Below are 26,643 nucleotides of genomic sequence, written 5' to 3' on the forward strand. Positions count from 1 at the left end.
CTTAAAATAACCATTTCCATTATGTTTCCAGGGTAGCAGACATTCTTAAACAGTGCCAGCACTATAAACCTCACGTCCAGCTACAAGCTGCCATCAAGAAAACAAGAGCATAAAACAAACCCCATAAGGTCAGGAATCAATCAACAACCATTTATTAAAAAGTAAAGAATACAATAAATGATCTAGCAGTTATTAGCTTATCCTAGGGTCAAAGCAGAAAAGACAACCAAATGAAATGAGTAGGAACATTAGCTCCAGACTCATACAGAACAAGGTTCAAATCCAAGCTTTTCTAAAAGTAACTTAAAATTCTCAAAAACTCAGATTCTACTTCTGTAAATGGGTAAAAATAATAATGTCTATTGAGAGGGTTCTTGTGAGAATCAGATATGGCAATGCTCATAAAAATGTTTATGCAGTTAGAAGCACAGGAGAACATCACTATAGACAGTGAGAACAGCCCACAGAGCCATTGACATAGAGCAGAAATGACAATGTTTTCACTACTAATTCCTCCTCTGCCATGACTGATGTTGATACTTTTTTTTAACAATCCTTTTATTTATTCACAAATATAAAATATTTTATGGTCACGGTGCAGATACAGTGTTGTTTAAATATGCAACACTTGTAAATGTCCTTAATAATCCCTGAATAAATTATTGGAGCCCTCAGGCCCACATGTGTCTACTTCTTCTTCAGGTAGCTTCATTGTACAAAGAAAGCCAAGTTGGGTAGCGAGATGGAGAGGAAGACCAAAGTTCTAAATTAATCTAATAATAAAATAATTCTTAGGCTCTCTGCTTTCCTTTTCTGAAGAGTTTCCAACAGTAGTACCACTTCAGAATTAAAATGTTTATTAGATATAAACAAATCAACTCTCTCTTTTTTCTGATAAAATAAATTTCCAAAATTAATGTTAAAACTTTGACAATGGAGAGTACAGTGTCCTGATAGTTTATGATCACAAATTTATAACTTTGCATCATTTAAAACGTAATTATCCTAAATGGAACGCGTTGTGCTGGATTGAACCATAAAACAGGAAAAGGGTAGTAGTGGGAAAATTAATAAAATATGAATAAAATCTCATGTTTCATTAAGAGTAATATATCAATGTGCATTATATAGTTTTGACAAATATAGTCATGGTGATGTAAGATGATAATATTAAGGGAAGTAAAGGGAAGAGTATAAAGAATTCTCTGTACTATCTTGGTAATTTTCCTATTAGCCTAAAATTAGTCCAAAATAAAAATTTAATGAAAAATAATACAATAATTGTTCAGTTTCTGCTATAAAAATGCTAGCAATCCCATCTTCATCACTTAACAGACATGTGTCATTGAAGAGATTGCTAGCCTCCGAGTTCTCTCCCACAAGATAGACGCAGTAACACTTGTCCAAGCTGCCCAGCCCTTAGGAGTCAATAAGACAGTTATGAATATGCTCTGTGATGTATAATTCAAAAGGAAAATTTGAAATATTGATTTCAGCATTATTTTTAAACAGTGTCTACACACACAAAGTGAGCTAGAAAATTAAATCCATCTTAAAAATAGAATACATATTTTTAAAATCATGTTTTTTAAAATTATATCAATCCTAAAATTGCAATGAAACTGCTTCATGCATGTAATTCTTTTGGAAAACATTTTAGCAAATATTTCCTGAATCATAAACATGTTTACACTCCTTATACTAGTAATCCCAATCTTAAAAATCGTTCTAAAGGTGGAGTAAGGTGTAAGTTTTATAATGAGAGATGATAAATGTCATTTATAATAGTGAAAATTTAGAAATATCTAAAATGTTCAATAATAGAAAGGTGTTTATGTGAATTGGACTACTATAAATTAATAGCACTGTTCTTTGAACAAAATACTAATTAATAATATGAGGACATAGATGGTAAAGCAATTTTACAATATGGTAAGTGAGAAAAACAAGAAAAATTGTGATAACTCTATCCATTTGAACATTTTGTATAATTTTAAAATTAAGAACAGAATATATGAAAATGGTAGAGACTTTATTTTCAATTCGTACCTTGATATAATTACAAGATTTAAGATTGAAATCTTTTAACGTTTAAAACCAACAACATCGTAGTTTCCATCATCTGAACTGATCAGAAAAAGGAGATGGGGTTTGAGGATAATTTTATTATCTATCTTGTATAATTAACTGGCATAGGAGGAACTAATATCCTAACATAACGTAGAATCTTGTACTAAAATGTTAAACTATTGTAAACCTTCCATAAGTAGTCGTATCATGGACCCAGTCTTCCCATCTCTCACTTTGATCAGTATTAATGGCATATACTCTGATAGGAAGAAACTGATTCTGTTCACATTTCTCCTGGAAGATTCTGTGGTCTTTCCTCTCTTGATAGCTTACTCTTTAATATGCTGAAGCTGCAGCAAAGATTGCTCAGGACCCCTCACAGCCTGAACTATGGGCTCTGGGCCATCCTGTGGGGCTGTGACCTTGGCAATTTTGTCTCCCTAATATCCACAATGTCCACTATTTCCTTCCTATTCATTTTGGTAACAAAGTAATTCTAGTATCTATCCTTCTGAAAATAATAGGAATTTCAACTTTGGAGTATGTATAACATTCAAACCTATATGAGGAATTAGTTGTAAGATTATTAACTAGTGTTTTGTAGTTATATTTCACACAGTAAATTTTAGATGCATCTATATGTACCTATCTCCACATAACAGTCACATCTGCATATAGTTTCATAAATATATTTATTAAAAATTAAAAGAATACATTAAAATCTCATTCTTTCTTTTTTTATATATAAATCAGCCATTTTTTGGTTTTGGTTTTACTTTTTTTTTTAAGATTGGCCCTGAGCCACCTGTTGTCAATCTATTTCTCTTCTCCCCAAAGCCCCCCAGTACATAGCTGTATATTGAAGTTGTAGGTCCTTCTAGTTCTGCTGTGTGGGATGCCGCCTCAGCATGGCTTGATGAGTGGTGTCAGGTCCATGCCCAGGATCTGAACCAGCAAAACCCTGGGCCACTGAAGTGGAGCACATGAATTTAACCACTTGGCCAGAGGCTGGCCCTAAAATGCCATTCTTAATTACGCTCCTTGTTAAGTTATTCAGTGTACTACATTTTAGATCTAGGATTATTATTTAACTGCAAAATAAAAGAGTTTTTTTCTATGTCTATCTAGTTAAACATGTTTATTTCCATGACAATCTGGAAAATATGTTCTCTTCAGTTTTCACATCGTCTTCTCTCCCCTCAATATTACTCGCTGATATCCCTAAATATCTTAAGTTTTATACTCTTAGTATTTCTGGAATTGGGGGAAAAATAACCTTTCTCTCCACTTGTGTCACTCCTGATAGATGCCTGACCTTCTCTTGCCTGTCCTCCTAGCTATTTAACTCATCTTAAGAGAGAGGTAAAGCCCCAACAACCAGCACTAAACCAGTCCAGAATTTTGGCCATTGAAATATTCTGAATAATTCTGATGTAGATATCTAAAACCATCTATGACATCAAATATACTCAGAGAAAATTAAATTGACTTTAACCAGCATTTAAAATTAGAAGACTCTGGTCTGTGACTTAAGTCACTCTTTCTTACCTTGAATGTCCTTCCCTGTGCCATTTGTTGGGGCTTTGTGGTGGGAATATTAACTGCTATACTATATATCAATAGCTCTGTAAAGGTAAACAGCACTTGAATTACCCTGCTCCTACCTCAGTATTCTGTATACAGCCTCAAAAACTCCCCTTTTTAATATAAAACATCAGGAAGGGTACAGCATCAGAGGATGAATGATAAGTTAGAATATATATAGAAAGAATAAATGAAACGCTATTGGAGAGCAAAGACAAAAATGTGCACCCATTGCATTTCATAGTTATTTAGATTTAACTCAGAGATGAAAAACTGAAGATAGGTCTAATTTAATTAGACTTGAAATAATAGGGACTCCTAACTCATCCAAAAAAGTTTACCTTCTAATAGCTGTTATTCGTGGAGCACATATTATGTGTCAAGGTCTGTCCTATTGACTCTACATTTATTAAGTTTCCAAATCCTTTGAACTTGATAATATTATAATTTCCATTAAAAATGAAGATTATGAGGCCAGAAAGGTTATGTACTTGCTCAGGTGTACACAGTTAAGTGATAGACCCATGCATCGTATTAAACTTGATAGCCCCCACAAAAACACCCATACTTTTACATACAATATCACAATTTAAAATCCTCTCTGCAAATGCAGAAATGTGAATTACAAATCTCACCATGTGTTAGTCCCTTGAAAATTCTGGTGATGACAATCTTCTATTCTTAAGGGAGAACAGGGCATTCAGTGGCGGGCCAAAGTGTGACATACGTTTCCAACTCTTATTTCTACATCTAAAGGAGAGAGGAAGAGCATCTCTAGCAGATGAGGTAGAGAACGTTGCCCACTCGTCCTCAAGTACTGTCGCCAACACAGTCTCAGGGGAAAAAAAATAAAGAAGCAAAAGTTTCCTCCTTGATTTCCAACTGGAATTTAAAGAGGTTTCTCTGAGAGGTCATGAGCCTGTAGAATTGCCTCTCAGTTCCCCCTCAGGATTTGGAAATTTCCCATCAGTATGACTTTCCAAGACACAGTTATCTGTGGTTTGATTCACTCAAGTGTTTGTCCCCAACCAATTAGAGGTTCTTCTAATTTTTTCTCCTTTTTAACTGCTTCTGGGTTTCTATTTGAAGATGCTTTCATTTCCCTTCATATTCAGGAGAAGAACACTGTGGGTACTCAGATGGAATGTAGTGTCTCTGGGCAGGTTTTGGGTAAATGCCTTAAATCCACGAGCCTAATGCTGGAATCAGGCACAGCATCAATCCATAAGGACATAGAATTTTGGGGGACTAGAGTAGCAATAATTGCTTGTTAATGAATAACAAATTTTATTTGTAAATGTACAAAGATGTACAGATTAATCTAAAATGTTATTTTTTCCTCTCAGTAACTGATCTTGATATGCCATGACTTTAAAACCAAAAGCACAATTTCTCATTATAAAGGGTTTTTTACTTTCTCTTTTTTTGAAAACAAGGAATGTCAGGTCTCTTTGCTGGAATGTGGATTGGGATGGAAGCATGAGGGAAAACTTGAATGTAAGCTCATAACATCCCTTCAGAGAGGATCCATACTGAGGAATCTGTTGGTCTATACACTCTTGTATCCAACCTATTTTTATGTCTATCAGCCCTCACAGAAATAAGCAGAAGTGAAGTGACTCATCAGAAAGTGAAGGCCCAAAGTACCTTCACTTCAATTGCCTATGGTATTAAAGGACAAGTGTTATCTTCTTTTTGGGGGGTGGAGGGTTATTTTCGGTTTTCTATTGAAATTTTAGACAGTTTCCTGACCCAGAAGCACCATCTGACATGGATCACATTCCTGGAGGGGATGATATTATTAAAATATCGCTCAGCAGCAGGACTCCAGGAATGAGTCCCGGAACCCTGGTTCCTACTTTAGACCACAGATAGCATCTTGTACTTTATTCCATGCCCTGCTTTGCTTAATCCTTTATTATTTGCTTCCATTAGAGGAAGTGAGAGGGATAACACTAAAATAATAGTGTGAAGATGGAGTGCAACAGATAATATAACAAGCACGTTATTTGTGCAAAAGTTGGGTGAATTCAAAAAAGTTTACAAATCAGAAAAGAGAGAGAAGGACAGAGACAGAGACAGGCACAAAGAAATGTGTGAAATGGGGGGATGAGCACGAGGGAGAGAAATAGCAATTTGTCCTTCTGGAATTTACCCAATAATCCATTCTTCACCACAGATTTAAAACTTCACCTTCATCATTTAGCAAATTATAAATTTTATACTGTATCTCTAAAGATAGATGATTCTATTTCGAGGCCATTTCTTCTCTTCTTTAGAATTCTTTATTCCTGGGCATATAACAAAGTGTTTACAAACCAGAGCTTTATGTTATGTTCTTACATCTAGTAGATACAATCACCTATCTCTGTTCTTCTCACTTTGTTTATATTACCAACGCTATTGAAACTCAGGCACACATCCATATAAACTTTAGAACTAGTTTATCAATTTCCATGAAAATATGCTTTGTCATTGGGGGAAGGTGTTATTAAATCATCACAAAATTGATGTCTCTAAAAGCAAGTCCTCTCCCTAGGGTGTGCAGAACCACCCAAATATTTTTTACAGAATCTCTAACTATACAAATAGTTTGATGTAAAAAGAATTAATAATTATAAACAACGTGACTAGAGAGTATATTACAAAATTCATGACTCAGTGTAAGATATAGTGCTTTATTAGTGGAGATTTAGGATCACAGTTAGAGAGCAGGTACTTACATATTTGTTTATTGTCCAGTCAGAGCACAGAAAGATTCTTCCCAGTGTCCAAGCATCTCTCTTCCTGTCCTGGCCCAGAATCCATCTCTTCTTGTTCAATTCAGAACCTTTCTATATTGGAAAAATGCCTCTAATGTTATTTGATACCATCTATTTAATGTTGTTTTACATCATAACTAATGATGCTGCATCATTTATCAGACTGTCTGTGAATACTGTCTTCCAATCTCTCTCAATGGTTCCTTGATAATGAGTGCAAATACAAATATGATTAGCAGAGTTTGCAAGAAGATGTGAACAATAATTCATTCCCCAGTCATGTTAAATTGATTGGAATTTTGTACTGTACGTTTAAAACTAGTTACCTTCCAATAGTGTCTTTCCAAGAGCTCTTTAGGCCATATTCAAGGCATTTCAGGAATGTGATGTCCCACAGCCCTGCCTTGCACACACCACCACCAGCTAGGAGAAGAGATGAAAGACCTGAGCCCAGACAAAGAAAAGTGGTCCTGTTCATGCAAGTTAGGCCCTCATTACACGTGTTTTAAGACTGGAGAGTACAATGCTACAACATCCAGGGGAGTCAAGAGACAGCATTAATCAGAAGGGCCAGTTGGGATTGAGGAGCAAAGGTTTTAAAAGACCTTGAAGGAGATAAGTATATACACCTCTGAAGAACTGTCTGACACATGGCATAGAGCCTGTGGAAGGGCTCTAGTGACTTCCTTGGGTGTTAGCAGGAGGGAAGGCAGAATATAGAATGCCTGCCACCACCTCCACCATTGTCAGTTCTATAGATTTTGCAGTGCAGGCAGACCATGCACAAATGTGAGCTGAGAATGGCCTACACCCCTGGCCCAAGCCAAGGGTCAGCAAGGGGCCATTTATAGCCCATGTCTTGAACTTGTTCAGTGTCTCTCAAAATCAGCACGTAGACACCATTCTAGTAATCAACTTAGTACAAGAGTACAAAAGAAATAATGCACCAACCTGTGAAAGCCATTTGCTTGACATACTGCCCTACTAGAACTGAGGTTCTTGCCACAGAAGAAATTTGTGGAATCTAGCTGACAGGTTATAATTTCACCATTGATGATCATAACAGCTCTTCCCTATGCAATGGAAGATGCAGGTTCTGGACCTACTTTGACACTAGGAAAGTTACCCAAAATATTACAAATATTTAAGGTTAGGGATCTCATTATGATCCTTCTAGTTCTTTAACTCTATAATTAAAATACAAAATAATCATTAGAAACTTCTTACAGAGATCAATGTTACTACACTGTCATAAATGTTTTCTTCTTCTTTGACATGAGGGAGGGTGAATAATTGTGTCGTGAATTCAGAATTTTAATTATAAATTACTGTAAGTAGGCAGTAGACATTGTGTTCTACTAATATCAACATAGCAAAAGTTAAATGGAAGTTATGTCAGGGATTTTGATGCCAAATTGCTCTCTCATCTAAAAGTTCATGAAGGATTTGATTTCTAATTGTTATATTAATAGAGTCATTTTGATGTCCATGTTCTTTTGGAACTTGAGTGTTTAAAAATATAGCGTTCCCTGATCAAGACCCTGCCTATCTTCCACATCTCTACTTGGACTGCGTTCGCCCTGTCCACCATGCACTGATTACCCTGGCCTTCTTCACTTGAGACTACATCCTACCTTGGTGTTTCTGCACAAGCTTTTCTCTTTTGCCTTAGATCTCCTTTCTATTGTTATGCTTAAGGATCATTCTATCTCATCATTCAGAAATCACTTCTCAGAAAAGCCTCCATGTCACCTAACTAGAGTTACCTTGTCACATATGCACCCCTCTATTACAATTTTCTGGGAATCAGTTATCACTCTATGACTTTATTTCCATTTGTATATACTGTTTATCTTCTGCCTTAGAATGTAAGCTACAAGACAAAAGGGAAACTTATTTTCCTAGTCATCACTGTATACCCAGATCCTAGAAGAGTATCTGACACTTTGTAAAACTCAGCAAATATTTTTCATTGATGATCCTCATACTTAATGAAAACAGCTGCTGGTAATTAATGCTAGATTTATATTGCACATATACATTTTTCATTTAAAAGTAAAGATATTGGAGCCAGCCCTGGTGGCCTCGTGGTTAACATTCAGTGCTCACCACTTCAGCAGCCCAGGTTTGTTTCCCAGTTGTGGAACCACACTACCCGTCTGTCACCTTCCCTGCTGTGGTGGTGGCCCATATAGAAGAACTAGAACAATTTACAACTAGGATATGCAACCATACACGGGGGCTCTGGAGAGGAAAACAAAAAGAGGAATACTGGGAACAGATGTTAGCTCAGGGTGAATCTTTCCCTGTAGGTAAATAAATAAATAAAAATATTGATTTAAATAGTTTGTTTGAAATACTGTAACTAATATTTTAATTATTGCCATAATATATATCATATTTTTAAAAATAAGAAAACCATAACAGAATGCTGAATCATGCTATGACTTTAGGCTTCCCATATACCTAGTCAAGGGAGGCAGTTTAAAAAGGCATTAGTTTTGAGAGGAGAGGATCCAAGATGGAACCGTGAGTAGTCCTCTTTGTCTCTCCCCCTTTGAGTCTACAATTATTTGGACACTCATCGCTTGACAGGGGGTGTCCAGGTGGCATCTCAGGACGTCTGAGAGACCCACGTGACTATACATTGGAAGGCAGACGGACTTCCCTCTGGGAGGATGTGGAGATAGATGAAAACTCTCCAACCCCAACCGAACAACCTAGTACATGCAAAAGGCTTTCTTCCAATGGACGCCCCCAGAAGATCAACACACACCTAGGGCAGGAGCGAGCACACACCAGAGGAGTGACGGTGGAAACAGGTGACCAGAACCCTGCCTAAACCCCCCGCAATTACTCCTAAATGCAGAGAGAAACTCTAGAGTTGCACACCTGAGCCCGTGGGGAGAGTCTCACCCCGTCATTGACGGGGAGATCCTGCCTGGTGTTCACAGTGCCCGGAGGGTCCCAGACAGGAGAATATCAGATAGGGCAGCAGCTGACCAGCTACCACTGAAATCAGGATCTCAGGCTATCCCCCAGACAGGGCAAAGGGCTCCCCGAGTTCCTGGGGAACAGGACTGTGGCTGGGTGGAGTTCCAGCGACCCAGCTCCGTAGCCTAGGGGGAAACCCTACAGGCTCACAGCAGCCTCAGGGAAAGCCTCTGCACAGCACTAGTAGAGAGCACCCATCTGGGAGCCACAAAGCTGGAAGACCCCGGGACAAAAGTAGCATAGCTAGGTGAGCTAACAACAGACTGTAGAAGATGCCAATATCTCTGCTGCGACCCATAGTGGACAAGTGAGATTTTGTGGGTGCCTTCAGTGACAGAGCAGCAAATATAAGTGATCCTACGCCTGGACGCTGGAAAAGCCCATAACACTGTTGCAGACCCCAAGGAGGGAGCACGTCTAGGCGGGCTGCAACAGTAGGCACCGGCAGCCTGAAGCCACCCTGTGATGGCCCCCATGGCAGAAGAGGGAAGCCAAAGGACCACTGTGACTACGAGGAGGGGCCCAGGCCCAGTTAGCGACTGCAGATAGGGTTCCTGGTTGGTGCAGTATAAACAGCTGCTCCCCCACCACACCAGCAGAAACAAGTGGAAGGAGCAACTAAACTCTATCTCTATGTGGAGGCACAAAACTACAACATCAAGCAATATGAAAAAATACATTAAATCTCCAGAACAGAAGGAAAATAACAAATACACAGAAAACAATCCCAAAGAAAATGAGATATATAACCTAAATGATGATGACTTCAAAACAGCCATCATTAAAATACTCAATGAGTTAAGAGAGAACTCAGATAGACAACTCAACGAGTTCAGGAGCTATGTCACAAAAGAGTTTGATACGATAAAGAAGAACCAAAGAGAAATACTGGAAATGAAGAACGCAATAGAGGAGATTAAGAAAAATCTAGATGCACTGAACAGTAGGGCCAATAATATGGAGGAAAGAATAAGCAATTTGGAAGATGGGAATATAGAAATGCTGCAGGCAGAGGAGGAGAGAGAAGTAAGACTAAAAAGAAATGAAGAAACACTCCGAGAATTATCAGGCACAATTAGGAGATGCAACGTAAGGATGATATGTATACCAGCGGGAGAAGAGAAGGAGAAAGGGGCAGAAAGCCTATTCAAAGAAATAATGGCTGAGAACTTCCCAAATATGGTGAGAGAGATGGATCTTCAGGTGAGAGAAGCCAATAGATTTCCAAATTTATCAATGCAAGAAGACCAACCCCACGGCATATAGGAGTGAAGCTAGCAAAAGTCAACGACAAGGAGAAAATACTAAGGACAGCCAGGCAAAAGAAACTAACCTACAAAGGAACCCCCATCAGGCTATCAGCAGATTTATGAGCAGAAACTTTACAGGCTAGATGAGAGTGGAATGATATATTCAAAAATCAGAAGGACAAAAACCTACAGCCAAGAATTCTCTACCCAGCGAAAATATCCTTCAAGTACAATGGAGAAATAAAACCTTTCCCAGATAAACAAAAATTAAGGGAGTTCATTGCCACAAAACCTCCTCTTCAGGAAATCCTCAGGAAAACCCTTATTCCTGAAAAATCAAAAAAAGGAAAGGGGCTACAAAACCAAGAGCAGAGGAGATAAGTAGAAGGACAACAACAGAGAGTAGCAGCTCTTCATCAGAACAGATTAAACCATGGGACGAGAAACAAAGGAAATTGAAGAAAACCAGAAAACAAGACATAAAATGGTAGTGCTAGGCCCCCACATCTCAATAATCACTTTAAATGTAAATGGATTGAACTCCCCAATCAAAAGACACAGAGTGGCAGGATGGATCAAAGAACAAGATCCAACAATATGCTGCCTCCAGAAAACACACCTGAGCCCCAAAGACAAACACAGACTCAGAGTGAAGGGATGGAGAACAATACTCCAAGCTAATAATGAACAAAAGAAAGCAGGTGTCGCTATATTAATATCAGATAAGGTAGACTTCAAAGCAAAACAGATAAAGAAAGACAAAGAGGGACAGTATATAATGATAAAAGGGACTCTCCACCAAGAAGACATAACGCTTATAAATATATACGCACCCAACACAGGAGCACCAAAATTTGTAAAGCAACTCTTAATAGAACTAAAAGAAGACATCAACAACAATACAATAATAGTAGGGGACCTCAACACACCATTAACACCAATGGACAGAACATCCAGACAGAAAATCAACAAGGAAATAATAGAATTAAACGAAAACTTAGACCAGATGCACTTAATAGATATATATAGAACACTTCATCCAAAAACAGCAGGTTACACATTCTTCTCAAGCGCACATGGAACATTCTCAAGGATTGACCATATTTTGGGAACCAAAGCAAACATCAATAAATACAAGAGAGATGAAATAATATCAAGCACCTTTTCTGATCATAATGCTATGAAACTAGAAATCAACTACAAGAACAAAGCAGAGAAAGGTGCAAAAATGTGGAGACTAAACAACACGCTTCTGAACAAACAATGGATCACTGAAGAAATTAAATAAGAAATCAAATATTATCTGGAGACAAATGAAAATGAGAACACGACATACCAAATCATCTGGGATGCAGCAAAACAGTCCTAAGAGGGAAATTCATCGCAATACAGGCTCACCTCACTAAACAAGAAAAAGCTCAAATAAGCAACCTCAAACAACACCTAACAGAATTAGAAAAAGAAGAACAAACAAAGCCCAGAGTCAGTAGAAGGAGGGAAATAAAAATAAGAGCAGAAATAAACGATATTGAAACAAAAAGACAATAGAAAGGATCAATGAAACAAAGAGTTGGTTCTTCGAAAAAATTAACAAAATTGACAGACCTTTAGCCAGACTCACCAAGAAAAGAAGAGCGAAATCGCAAATATATAAAATTAGGAAGGAGAGAGGAGAAATCACAACAGATACCAATGAAATACAAGGGATCATAAGAGAATACTATGAAAAACTATATGCCAACAAATTGAACAACCTGGAAGAAATGGACAACTTCCTAGACTCCTACAACCTCCCCAAACTGAATCAGGAAGAAATGGAGAATCTGAATACGCCAATCACAAGTAAGGAAATAGAAATGGCAATCAAAAACCTCCCCAAAAATAAGAGTCCAGGACCAGACGGCTTCTCTGGAGAATTCTACCAAACATTCAAAGAAGACTTAATACCTATTCTTCTCAAACTATTCCAGAAAATTGAGGAACATGGAGTACTCCCTAACACATTCTATGAAGCCAACATCACTCTGATCCCCAAACCTGACAAGGACAACACAAAGAAGGAGAACTACAGTCTGATATCACTGATGAACATAGATGCAAAAATCCTCAACAAAATTCTGGCAAACCGAATACAGCAATACATCAAAAAGATTATACACCATGATCAAGTGGGATTTATACCAGGGACACAGGGATGGTTCAACATCCGCAAGTCAATCAACGTGATACACTACATCAACAAAATGAAAAACAAAAGCCACATGATCATCTCAATAGATGCAGAGAAAGCATTCGACAATGTCCAACACCGATTTATGATAAAAACCCTCAATAAAATGGGTATAGAAGGAAAGTACCTCAACATAATAAAGACCATATATGACAGACCCACAGCCAACATCATACTCAATGGACAACAGCTGAAAGCCATCCCTCTGAAGACAGGAACAAGACAAGGGTGCCCACTTTCACCACTCCTATTCAACATAGTACTGGAGGTGTTGGCCAGAGCAATTCGGCAGGAAAAAGAAATAAAAGGAATCCAAATAGGTAATGAAGAAGTAAAACTCTCGTTGTTTGCAGACAACATGATCTTATATATAGAAAACCCCAAAGAATCCATAGAAAAAAATATTAGAAATAATCAACAACTACAGCAAAGTAGCAGGGTATAAAATCAACATACATAAATCAGTAGCATTTCTATACACTAAAAATGAAGTAACAGAAAAAGAAATCAAGAACTCAATCCCATTCACAATCACAACAAAAAGAATAAAATACCTTGGGATAAACTTAACCAAGGAAGTGAAGGATCTATACAATGAAAACTACAAGACTTTCTTGAAAGAAATTGACGATGACATACAGAGATGGAAAGACAGTCCATGCACATGGATTGGAAGAATAAACATAGTTAAAATGTCCATACTACCTAAAGCAATCTACAGATTCAATGCTATCCCAATCAGAACCCCAAGAACAGTCTTCACAGAAATTGAACAAAGAATCCTAAAATTCATAGGGGGCAACAAAAGAACGCGAATTGCTAAAGCAATCCTGAGCAAGAAAAACAAAGCCAGCAGAATCACAATCCCCGATTTCAAAACATACTACAAAGCTACAGTGATCAAAACAGCATGGTACTGGTACAAAAACAGGTCCACAGATCAATGGAACAGAATTGAAAGCCCAGAGATAAAACCACACATCTATGGACAGCTAATCTTCGACAAAGGAGCAGAGGGCCTACAATGGAGAAAAGAAAGTCTCCTCAACAAATGGTGCTGGGAAAACTGGACAGCCACATGCAAAAGATTGAAAATTGACCATTCTTTTTCACCACACACCAAAATAAACTCAAAATGGATCAAAGACCTAAAGATTAGGCCTGAAACAATAAGTTTTTTGGAAGAGAATATAGGCAGTACACTCTTTGACATCAGTTTCAAAAGAATCTTTTCAGACACTATAACTCCTCAGTTGAGGGACACAAAAGAAAGAATAAACAAATGGGACTTCATCAGACTAAAGAGCTTCTTTAAGGCAAGGGAAAACAGGATAGAAACAAAAAAACAACTCACTAATTGGGAAAAATTATTTACAAGCCACTTATCCGACAAAGGGTTAATCTCCATAATATACAAAGAACTCACACGGCGGCTTAACAACAAAAAAACAAACAACCCGATCAAAAAATGGGCAGAGGACATGAACAGACACTTCTCAAAAGAAGATATGAATATGGTCAATACACACATGAAAAGATGTTCATCATCGCTAATTATCAGGGAAATGCAAATCAAAACTACACTAAGATATCACCTTACCCCCGTTAGATTGGCAAAAACATCCAAAACCAAGAGCGACAAATGTTGGAGAGGTTGTGGAGAAAAAGGAACCCTCATACACTGTTGGTGAGAATGCAAACTGGTACAGCCACTATGGAAAACAGTATGGAGATTTCTCAAAAAGTTAAAAATAGAAATACCCTATGACCCAGCCATCCCATTACTGGGTATCTATCCTAAGAACCTGAAATCAGAAATCCCAACAGTCTGTTGCACCCCTATGTCCATTGCAGCATTATTTACAATAGCCAAGACATGGAACCAACCTACATGCCCAGAAACTGATGATTGGATAAAGAAGATATGGTATATATACACAATGGAATACTACTCAGCCATAAAAAAGACAAAATTGCCCCATTCGCAGCAACGTGGATGGACCTCGAGGGTATTATGTTAAGCGAAATAAGCCAGTCAGAGAAAGACGAACTCTATATGACTCCACTCATAGGTGGAAGTTAATATATTGACAAGTAGACCTGATCGGTGGTTACCAGGGAAAAGGGGAGGGTGGGGGGAGGGCACAAAGGGGGAAGTGGTGTACCCACAGCATGACTAACAATAATGTACAACTGAAATCTCACAAGGTTGTAATCTATCATAACATTAATAAAAAAAAAGGCATTAGTTTCTCTCTAGTGACAGCAACAAAAGGATCGGGGAGAAAATAAATATCCTTTGGATTCAGAAACCAAAATCTATAATGTAACAGCAAGAATCATGGAACTGGGAGGAAGTAAATACCCTTTGGATTTAGAAATCCATAACCATAATGTAACAGTGAGAACCATTCTCCCACAGTTAAAAAAAATAGATCTATAGAGTTGCTCTTTTTTTATAAAGAATATATCATGTCAAGATATAGACACCGGCTTCTAAAGTATCTTGACTGCAGCATGAGAAATTCTTATTCTGCTTCAGAAAAGGATAAAATAGATAGTGAAGAATTTTGGTAAAATGGGGGCCTCCATATTAAATAGCAAATTACTTATCTGAGATTGTACTTGCTTCCAAGTAGAATTTTGACAGCAAACTGGGAAAATTTTACCTCCTAAATTGTTTCTATCTATTTATTCTCCTCTACCTTGTTACCCAGCCTATGAAATTGCAAATATAAAAAAGTCTCTTTTAAACTTATATTCATTCAACAATATTTATAAGTGCCTACTAGATCACTGGCAGCGTTCTACCAACAGCATGAGTGAATAAACACAATCTTTGCCCTTACAGGAATTACAATCTTATAAGGAAAATAGACAAAATAAAAGTCAAGAAATAATTTATTAAAGTACACTTTGTGATCATTGATATTACGGATATAACTGGTTGAAGGACTAGAGAATAACTGAGGGGATGATTAGAAAGAGTCAACAGGAAGGACTTGTCTAAGGAGGTGGGAGTTCATCTGAAAATGGAAAAATTGAAGTGGAGCCAGCCAAGCAAAATCTCTGGGAATGAGAATTCCAGCAGTGATCAGAGAAAGAACAAAAGCTGGGAAGGCTTGAATTATTCAAAAGACAGTTTAAAGAGAGACAGAGTGGCTAGAGCCTTGTGAGAAAAAGACGGAGTACAAAATGCACTGGAGAGGTGGGAAGCCACCTGACTGTTGTATCTTAACCTGATTTGCATGCTTAAAACATGCCCCTGGAAGCTGTGTGCCCATTGGGTTCAATGAATGTGGGGAATAAGACCTCATTGCCCTTGTTGGAAAGCTTGTCCTTAGCATATAAGCTAGTGACTGCCCAGGGTCCCTAGTTTTATCCACAGTTTCTCATGAAATTTTTCATCTCTCTGTTCCTCAAGGTATAGATCCAAGGATTTAACTCGGGCATGATGATGGAAATGGACTCAGCCATTGTCTTTTCTATGGGGTAAGGGGCCACAGGCCTCATGTACATGGCAATGCACAACACAAAGAACAAGGCAACCACTGCGAGGTGGGAGCCACAGGTAGAGAGAACTTTATGCCACCATTTAGAACTCCAAGAATCCAGGGGGCAGAGGATGACCACAAAGGAAGTGATGAGGACAAGGAAGATGGTCTCACACATCACCCCACTCTTGAGGATGACTAAGAGGCATAGGATGTGGGTGTTTATGCAGGCCAGTTTCAATAATGGAAACAAATCCCACATAAAGTGAGCAATGATATTGGGGCCACAGAATTTGTTTGGTACATGAAGAAAAGCTGTATCTCTCTGTGCATGGATCATCCTACCAAGGCCCCTCCCAGGAGCAGGCAGCACACCCGAGAGCTAATGATGGACTGTAGTGCAGGGGCCTACAGATGGCCACATAGTGGTCCCAGGCCATCACAATGAGAAGGGTGATCCCCACACCACCAAAGAAATGGTCTGCAAAGAGCTGGGCCATGCAGCCTTTGAGGGAGATGGTAGTGCCCTCAGAGAAGGAGTATACAATCATTTTGTGGGCAATGACAGAAGAGGAGGTGGCATCCATGAGGGACAAGGAAGTAAGGAAAAATTCATAGGTGATCTCAGACTCTGACTTGTGACCATGGTGACCAGAATGTATAGGTTTTCCAAAACTGTGGACACACACATGATGAGAAGCACAACAGAGTATATTCTGCAGCTCTGGATTCTTTGTAATGTGCAAAAGAATGAATTCTGTCACATTATTAGGATTCTCCATTTATTGTGGGCTTATACAAGCACATTGCTCTGAGCTTGAAAATCTACAAAAGAATCATATCTTTAATTAGTAGTCACTGAGTGTATTGCACATTTTTGCACTCTTTGTCACACCCCTTTTTTGTTTGTGTGAGGAAGATTGGCCCTGAGCTAATATCTGTTACCAATCTTCCTCTTTTTGTTTGAGGAAGATTGTTGTGGAGCTGACATCTGTGCTGATCTTCCTCTATGTTATGTGGGATATCGCCACAGGGTGGCTTGACAAGCAGTGCTAGGTCTGTGCCCAGGAACTGAACCTGTAAACCTCAGGCCACCAAAGTGGAGCACATGAACTTAACAACTATGCCACCAGGCCAGCCCCTATCACACCCATTTAACCTACCTTTTTCTCCAGCCATTGATACAGCAACCAGCTGCTAACAATTATAGCCTGACAACTTGATCCTACTGATCCCCTCAAAACACCTCTTCACACCAGTGTGTCTCTTGCTTTCTCTCCTGATACTTGCTGCCTTAGACACTTAGAAGGCCCTGCTGCTTCATTAGATTCTGATGTGTACATACACCTGGAAAGATGAAGGAATTAACCTACCTTAAAGAAACCTTGGATCATTAGTAGATAGAAGCCAGTGGATAAATGATGGTCAGCTTAACACAATCTTGGATTAACTTTCTTTCCTGCCCTGTTTCACTCTCCCCATTTACTGCCTCCCGTATGTTTTCCAAAATAAAGTACCTACACACAAGCCCTTCTCTTATCCTCTGCTTTCTGGAAACTTCAGGCTAGGAAGCCTACCTCCACTTATCACTGGGCCCACCCAAGAACAGAGAACCTGGGATATTTTGAGTAAATTCTCATTAATGTAGTCCACATACTTGTTGAGCACCTGCTAGTTGAAGAGCCTGTAAGACAGGTCATGTCCCAAGGACTCTCCATTTATTAACAACTATACTCTTTCCATCTATTCCTCTTCCTTCTTAAGCTGGATTATTATCGTCGTTACATATTGCTAATATTCAGTAACTCCCTACTGTCTCAGCCAGTGGATTATAGTATGAGATATTTTCTTTATTTTAGAGATAAGATCCTGAGGCTTAAAGGAATGAAAAAAATGACACTAAGTTCTCATGACTAGTAAACATTGAAGCCAAATTCAAATCTAGCTTTTTCTGATTCAGAATTCAATACCAATAACAAACTATATTACTTTTCTGTTGACAATATCAAGTATTCAATATGAAAGAGACACTGTGACTCGTGACAATTTCATTTTTATAACAATCCCTTGAGATATATTTATGCTTTCTGTGGTCATTTCACTAAACAACTCTACAATAAAATTCAAGAACAATTCCACAATAAAGTGGATGTTCCAGTTATATATACATATATATAAAATCCAATCTGAACCCAGAAGTTACAAGCATTAACTAAGCTTCTAAGGTTCTATCATTTTTCATATATGCTGATTAAGGAAAATAAAACCTTAAGTCTCTTTGCTCCAGGAAGACAAAGATCCAACTTAGCTGACAGAGTCTCTGCGCATGAGTCTGAATTAGAGTAAATCCTTTATTCCATTTTTCCTTGTGAAGGGGTGCTCACAGATGAAACAAAGAATTCTAAAGAATAATCAAAATATCAATAAAACAGCTCAGTTAGTTTACACTGTGTACCATCAAGGTGCTAGGTACGTTGCATGCATGATTGCATTTATTTTTCATATCACATGAGATATGTACTATCACAAACGCTATCTTGAGGATGAGGAAACTGAGACTTGGAGACATTAAACATCTCATCTAAAATAATTGGGGATTAGGAATCCAGGTAATCTCATTTCATAACATGAGTTCTTACCCATTACACTATACCACTGAAGATGTGAACAGTGGCTTCACTAGTGACAAATAAAAATGGCAAGCAATAGAATATATTGGAGTATATGAGGAAGCCATTTGGTATAAACCTAATTCGGCCTGACTCTGTTTTTTCCAAAAGGGCCTAACTGTGGCTGTTGAGCACGCATTGTATATCTGATTAGACATGTCCTATGGCCAGAACAAAGACCCTTGAGATAAAGGTGCAACTTCCCCCCACATTGGCATTTCTTTAGGGATAAGCATCTTTCCTTAGGCTAGGAACTGATTGCTGCACTCACTTTTGACCACCCAGCTCACCTGTGACCAGTCAGCTGGAGACAACAGACTGCCACCCTGCTGTGTTCACTGAGACAGCAGATCTACCTGCTGTGTCCATCAATCACTGTGCCGACAGAGCAGTCTCACGACTATTCTAAAAGGGACATTTCAATCCTATGTGAAACATCCTCTCTGGGGGTATATAACCACTCTGTGCACCCCGCTTCTTTGGTGCCCTTCCTTCCTTCGGGAAGAAAGGCCCCAGGTTATAATCCTCAGATTTAAGCTCAGAATAAACTCACCCAAATTTTCATTTATAGTTATGGTTATGGATTTATTGGTTATGGATTATTTTCATCAACACTAGCTAAACACAATTGTTGCTGCCACCAAATGACATGGTAAAAGAACTGCTTCAGGAGCATAGGGGTACTTAAGCAGAGGTTGTCTGTCACTTGGTGAGAATATATTAGAGGCTATCGCTTCAAATGGGGATGCAAACTATGCATTCTCTAAGACTCATCTAAATATGCAAAGACCCATTCTTAGAATTATCCTTCTTACTAAGTGAAGTCTACAGCTGCCAGACACTCTTTGCAAATCTACCATATGGACTAACCCTCTCTCCAATCTCTAGCCCAAGAACTTCAAAAGTTCTTTAATAGCACTAATGAAGGAGAAGGAACATGTTCTTAGATATCAAAATAACTAGGTTTTACTCCAGGTTTCCCTCTAAATTCCAGGAGATGCTGTTACATTGCTCACACTCTGGATCTCAGTTTCCTCATCTGGAGAATGAAACAGTTGTAATAAATGAGAAAAATGCTAGGGCTTCAAAGAAGCCATATCAGGGACTCTGTCCCTTTCAAACACAGCAACATGACTCTTATCTAGATTAAATGCTTACACTTCCAAGTAAGATTTCCTTTGAACCATCTCATGACTTAAAATATTCCAAAACCAAATGCACTAGGAAGGATAATGCCCTTCTGTCTTAAAATCTGTGAATTCATCACAAATTTCTTTTGACTACTAGTACACTTCTCAACTTCTCAATCTGATATTTGAGACCCTGCCCCATGTAATAAACTTCATAATTTTATGTCTCCTTTCCACTGCAGACAAATCTGCCTCTTACTGCCAGAACACACATCTCACTCTGTTTAGTACAGTAGGAAAGGCCATGGGTTTAGAATGAGCAGTTTTAGTTCTCCATCTCAGTCAGGCCACTGACTGATGACATAACCTTCAAATATGCAAAAATAAAACAATGCAAAAGAAATTAAATTCAATATGTTTCAAATAGTTATTATTTGAGGGTACTGTGTTAAGAGCTGCATGATTTTGTCTTCTAACAAAAGCCATATGAGAGGGGAACAAGTATTATCCTGATTTTCTGAAGCAGTGCATAAGGTTTAGAGAACTTGTGCAAGTTGCTCAAAGCCTTTTGGTGTGTATGTGATCGAGTTAATAGCACGGTGGTTCATACATATAACCACTATGTTCTACAACCCCTCTAAGAATCGTATGTCCTGCCTCACGACACTTCCACGAAGATCAAAGGAAGTAACAGGCAGGAGAATGTTTGGGGAGTACTATTCAAATATCCATCTTGATTATTTTTCATTCCTATAAGCTTCTGATTTTTTCCTACCTCTGTCTATGTTGTCTGATATCAAAAAATCCATTACCACTTCTCCTTCATACCTCTCTTCCTCCCCAATGCTCCCTTCACCACTGTCATCCTGAATATTTGTTACATACATTTTAATAGGTTGCATATCAGCAATAATTCAATTATCTTATAAGTTTTTTTAAAATTATATGTTGGTTTTATCTCCTTACGTGGATGCTTAAGGATAGCTAATTTATTCTCTTTCCACCAAATTTCTAATGCTGTGCTGTGTACACTCTTGTCATTGAATTAAATTTAATTAAATCCATGATATTGAATTCAGCCAAAGAAAACGGCATTGAACCATGGGGGCCAAGCAATGCTGGTGCCAGTCTCTTTCTCCAGAAATGAGAGAACGTTGTTGTCAGAGCCTGGCTGCTATTCCTTTGGCATTTATGATCAAATATCCCATTTATGATCTTTCATCTTTATCATTTCTACTCCTAGACATGCTTTAGCCAAACCCAAGAGCTGAACCACACCTTGGACTTCCAGTTCAGTATGAATCACTCCCATCAGATCCTTTTTGTAATAATATCTTTTTCTTTCCAGTATTCCTGTGAAATACCATCACTCAAGAGATTGTTCATATAAAGAAGTGAGAAATTACATTTCTTCAATTATCTAATTATTGCCTACATAGTACATATTTCTCATGTAATAGCATATCCCTTAGTCTGAGGGATACAGGAAATACCCTACCTATAAAGAGGGAAAAGAATGAGCACTCATGAAACAATGCATGTGGGTATAAGTTCTGGAGAGAAAATATCAGTATAGTACGATCTATAGAGTTCAAAGATGATGAAATGAGATAGTCCTTGACATGAGAATTTAGAAAATTCTAAATTTATAAACTTGTAATTTAGAAAGTGCACAAGAATGACATCAGCATGAGCAAGACCTAAAGAAAGAAAAGAAAAACATAATTTACAGAGTTGAAATATATGGACTTTGACATCACAAAAACTGGATTTTGTTATGGACCTTTCAGGGGTGTAATTAACCAGAAGTTATATATTCTCTCTAAATCTCAGGTGCTTTTTTTTTTTTTTAAGATTTTATTATTTCCTTTTTCTCCCCAAAGCCCCCCGGTACATAGTTGTATATTCTTCGTTGTGGGTTCTTCTAGTTGTGGCATGTGGGACGCTGCCTCAGCGTGGTCTGATGAGCAGTGCCATGTCCGTGCCCAGGATTCGAACCAATGAAACACTGGGCTGCCTTCAGCAGAGCACGCGAACTTAACCACTCGGCCAAGGGCCAGCCCCGAATCTCAGGTGCTTTTTGCAGAGTTGTTGTATTAAACATATTAAGTTCCTAGTATTATAATTTAAATTTAAATTTTTTAACTTATAAACATTAAAATGTGATAGAAATATTAACTTAAATTATAGTTTAAATGTTTAGTAAACATTATAATGCCTGGTTTGGTTGTGTGCCTCATAAAACTTATTCACCTTGACTATCACAAGGCACAAGGTTCCTTGAACATAGGTGCTTAGGTGGACTGGAGTTTAATTGGGAATTGAGTAGTAAGAGCTACAAGATTAAAGAAACACACATAAAATTCCTGATTTTCTATGTATGGTTAATTGTTCCTTCTGAGTTCCTATAACATGCCAGACAACCTTTCTGTGCCTCAGTTTCATCCTCTATAAAAGAGGAAAGTGATGTTACCCATCCCAAAGGTTTGTTGTAAAGGTTAAAGGATTTTACAACATAGAGGGCTTAGATGAGCATCCCCATTTCTTTCCCAGGATGAATAAAATGACACTGACCACAAATCATTGTAAAATAGATTCTCTGCCTTTTTATTTTCAACACATGTGTGTTTGCATTAGCTTCTATAAATCCTCAGTAGGCAGGCAGGAAATCAGCTCAAGGACTCCTCAACACTAGGCGGGATATAAGTTTTTGCATTGACATTAAAAGAAATGTCTCCCAAAACCATTTTCTAAAATAGTCTGCAGTTCTTACCAAACACAGAACAGTTTAAACAAAAATAATTTATTTTTATAAAATATAAAAGTTAAACATGGCCCTTGGAAAATATTATGTATAGGCAGATAGAGTGATAGAAAGTTTAATGTCACAGGATCACTGCCAACCACAAGTACTCACTCGACCTCCAATAACAAGTTAGTACATGGTTTTCATATGTGCACCTGTAGGTAGGTATGCTGTGTATGCACAGTCGTGTATTTGTTTTACTCTAGATAAAAGTATATAATAATATAATAGAATTTTAACTTGGTTTGTATGCACATTGTGCCAGTTATCTATGAATTTTCCTTCATTTTAATTTCTATATATTATTTCATTTTATGGTTACACCATAATTCCTTTAATCAGCCCATTTTTGCCTGAAATTTATATTATTTCTAATATTCTGCCTTACGCACAATGCTGCAATGAACATCACTTATAGACTCTTTACTTACTGGTTTGAATATTTCTGTTGGAGAAATTTATGTCACCATCACGTCAAAAGACATGCATATGTTTAACTTTGGTAGATTCTGTAACATTAGTCTCTCAAAATCCTGAACAGTCTCATTTCCATCGATAGTTTTATTGACAGCATAAGCAATAAAGACATTATCAGTATCCAATAAAGCTAAATTAAATGCAATGTAATATCTATATAGTCTATGCATGGATTTCCATATCTAACTAATAATAATAATTAATAATTTAGTATATGCTCTCTACCAGTAACTTTATTAGTACTTTATACATGTTGTCTCATTTAATCTTCACATCTGGCTATGTTTGCACACCTTTTATGGCTGAGAAAAAGCAGAATATTTAATTTTCTGAATCCTATACAGTTAGTAATTGATAGAGCTTGAATTTGAATCCAAGAAGCTGACTTTACAGCTGATAGGTGTTTCTTGTGTCTGAATTTCTTACCAAGAAAATAATTTCCTCAATAAAATCCTGGATAACAAGAAGTGATAGCAGTGTTTTCAGTGAGCTCCTCTGGGTCAGTATTTTTATTGAACCATCAGTGGCCCTGTGCTCTTCAGAAGATCTGTGTCCTGGGCACACACATCATCAGTAGTGTACATCTCTAATTAAAGGCTCTTAAAGGACTTTTTCTGTTGGTAGCCTTCCTAATTCACTTGGCTTTCCTTGAGAGATATGTGGATACAGAATTATCTGTAGTAGCACTTTTTTAGGGTCAAAATTGCTATATCATTGTAGATTAAAAAAAACAACAACAACATCATGTTCTTAGAATGCTTCTGGAGAGAGAAGGCTTAATCCCTGAGCAACCTTTCTTGATTTTACCTCCCCATCCTTGAGCACATCAGTGTCACCCTCAGAACCAGCACCAAAACCATCCTTGTGGGCAGAGCCATGCACTAATAATGTTTGTGCTTTTGTCTGGGGAAATATGAAGTATCATTAACTAATGAACACAGAGAGAAAATACTGCATACTTTTTTTTCCCAAAAGTGATTAGTAGAAAAATAAATGTTAAAGGAAACTAGTACAAGAGGAAAGCAGAAATATATAGATGCAATGCATATGTATAACACACACACACACACACAAATGTTGCATGAAATAAGGGACATAGAAATCTCTCTGAAACCGTCCTAGACACGCCAGTGAGTCCTGTTCCTCCCGTCCTAAGGGAACATCTCTGAAAGATAAACACGTTGTTTTATTTGCAAATCTCATGATCTGGAGAGAGGCCAAAAGGTAGACACCTAGATTTGGATAATTTCTCAAAAGAAATTAAAGGAAAAGATGCTAAAAGTTGTTGTTAGCTCAAAGCTCTCCATTCTGAGAACATAATTTGTGTAAATAGATAAAATAGGTGAACTAGCGACACATTTTAGGTATAATATAATTATGCACATGTAGGTGATTCAGTTTTTTCAATGATTCCAAAATAGTAGTTTAAATTAAAAGAACATGTTTAATACTCAAGTTTTTAAAGTCACCTGCAAAACTCAGTCTGAAGACTTCTCTGTGACCTCCAAAAGCCGGTTACCTGATGGTCCCAGGAAGTAGAAGGTGGATATTGTGTAAGTAAAGTTTCTGGGATCAGCAGGGCGACCAAAAGCTCTGGCCCCATCCAAGATGTACTCACATGGACTTTTATCTTCAAAAGAGCAGGAAATCATGACACATTAGAGTTTCAATGTAGCAAATCCAAGTGTGGAGGCAAGAACACCTGCACTGGAAAGAAATCATCCAACCAGTCACTGGGAAGTAATTTTAATAGGACTAGAGTTTCTATTGATTTTAAAGAGAGATTTAAAACACATGCTCTAAGTATTCAAGGACTTAAATAGAAAACAACCCTTGTGGTTGGCAAAGGAATTTAAATGTCATCAAAATAAGAAAGGTTGCCAAAAAAGACAACCACTAAGCTGTTTACAAAATCATTCACAGAAAGGTGTCTGCCATTTGGCTGCACTTGGAGCTTAATTTGTGAACATTTTCCAATCCACATTTTAGAATAAAAATAATAAGGCATTCCCCTTTGGGTAATAGACCTGAGCCAAAAGAGGACAGAGTGCCATTTTCAAATGACAGAATTTCAAAGTGCGCATCATTTTGATCACTTGCATCATTCCAACTGCATCCTTCTGAGGCTGTGTCTTTACTGACTGAGGAGCTAATCACCATACCAATGAATTCCCATCTACCCCTGCAATGATCCGCTTTTCCCAGGCACAGAACATCACTGGAGCCTGGCCAAGGTGATGCACCACAAACACAAAACCAGATCATGGTATTAACCATTCAATTATTTGCTCCACAGCTAAGCTGTCTCCTTCAATAACAGAATGGCCACACAATGATCCAACTGCCCTGATAATATAAATGAAGAAAAGTCAATAGAATTTCTTCTTAGCGACCTAGCAAGTACCATGTCCAAATTTTTCTATCAACTAATTGGAGACTCACTCATCTTTTTTTTTTCCTAAACATTGGCACCTGAGCTAACAACTGTTGCCAATGTTCCTTTTTTTCCTTCTTTTGTCTCCCCAAAGCCCCCCAGTACATAGTCGTACATTTTTAGTTGTGGGTCCTTCTAGTTGTGGCATGTGGGACACCACCTCCACACGGCCTCATGAACAGTGCCATATCTGCCACCAGGATCCGAACCGGTGAAACCCTGTGCCTCGGAAGCAGAGTGCGCAAACTTAACCACTCGGCCACGGGGCCAGCCCCAAGCTCTTTCATCTTTTGAGAGTATTATTAAAATTGCGTCACATCTAACTGAAGGACAGTTGCTATTACTAAGGATTAAAAAATGCACTTCAGCCAGAAAAAATTAGGACAAAATTTTTTCTCATTCCTTAACAATTAATTTTCTCAAATGACAAGTTTTCAATTCAGAAACGTTTGGGGTTATAGTCTTCATTTCTTTTTCCACCTTTAATAGTAAAAAATATCAATATCCTAATATGCAATGTATTTTGGAGACTATAACTGGTTCATTAACATATTTCACCATATACCTGGGAAGTCTCCTGAGAAGAAAAAAGCCTCTCAATTTTCCCAGATATGATCCTCACAGGTGATGGTCCAACACCTGTGCTTAGATTGTCTTTACCAAAGTGGTGACATCACTCCATGTTATTATCTAACCATGGACTAGGCAGTGCTCCTCAATCTTTTTTTGTCATTATTTCTACC

General features: G+C 37.8%; 1 long non-coding RNA gene and 1 pseudogene across 1 annotated transcript; both read right to left on the minus strand.

Annotated features, from left to right (window-relative positions):
- On the minus strand, positions 1–25,201 carry LOC138923045 (uncharacterized). The gene is made up of 4 exons (XR_011436148.1): positions 25,085–25,201; positions 6,378–6,488; positions 4,290–4,404; positions 1–87 (listed from the first exon to the last, which is right to left on the minus strand). It is a non-coding gene; the product is annotated as an uncharacterized lncRNA (long non-coding RNA).
- OR4C277P (olfactory receptor family 4 subfamily C member 277, pseudogene) lies at positions 16,287–17,166 on the minus strand (annotated as a pseudogene).
- Positions 25,202–26,643: the final 1,442 nt, after the last annotated feature.

Source organism: Equus caballus, unplaced genomic scaffold (genome assembly GCF_041296265.1).
Source record: "Equus caballus isolate H_3958 breed thoroughbred unplaced genomic scaffold, TB-T2T haplotype2-0000440, whole genome shotgun sequence".
NCBI classification, from domain to species: Eukaryota; Metazoa; Chordata; class Mammalia; order Perissodactyla; family Equidae; genus Equus; species Equus caballus.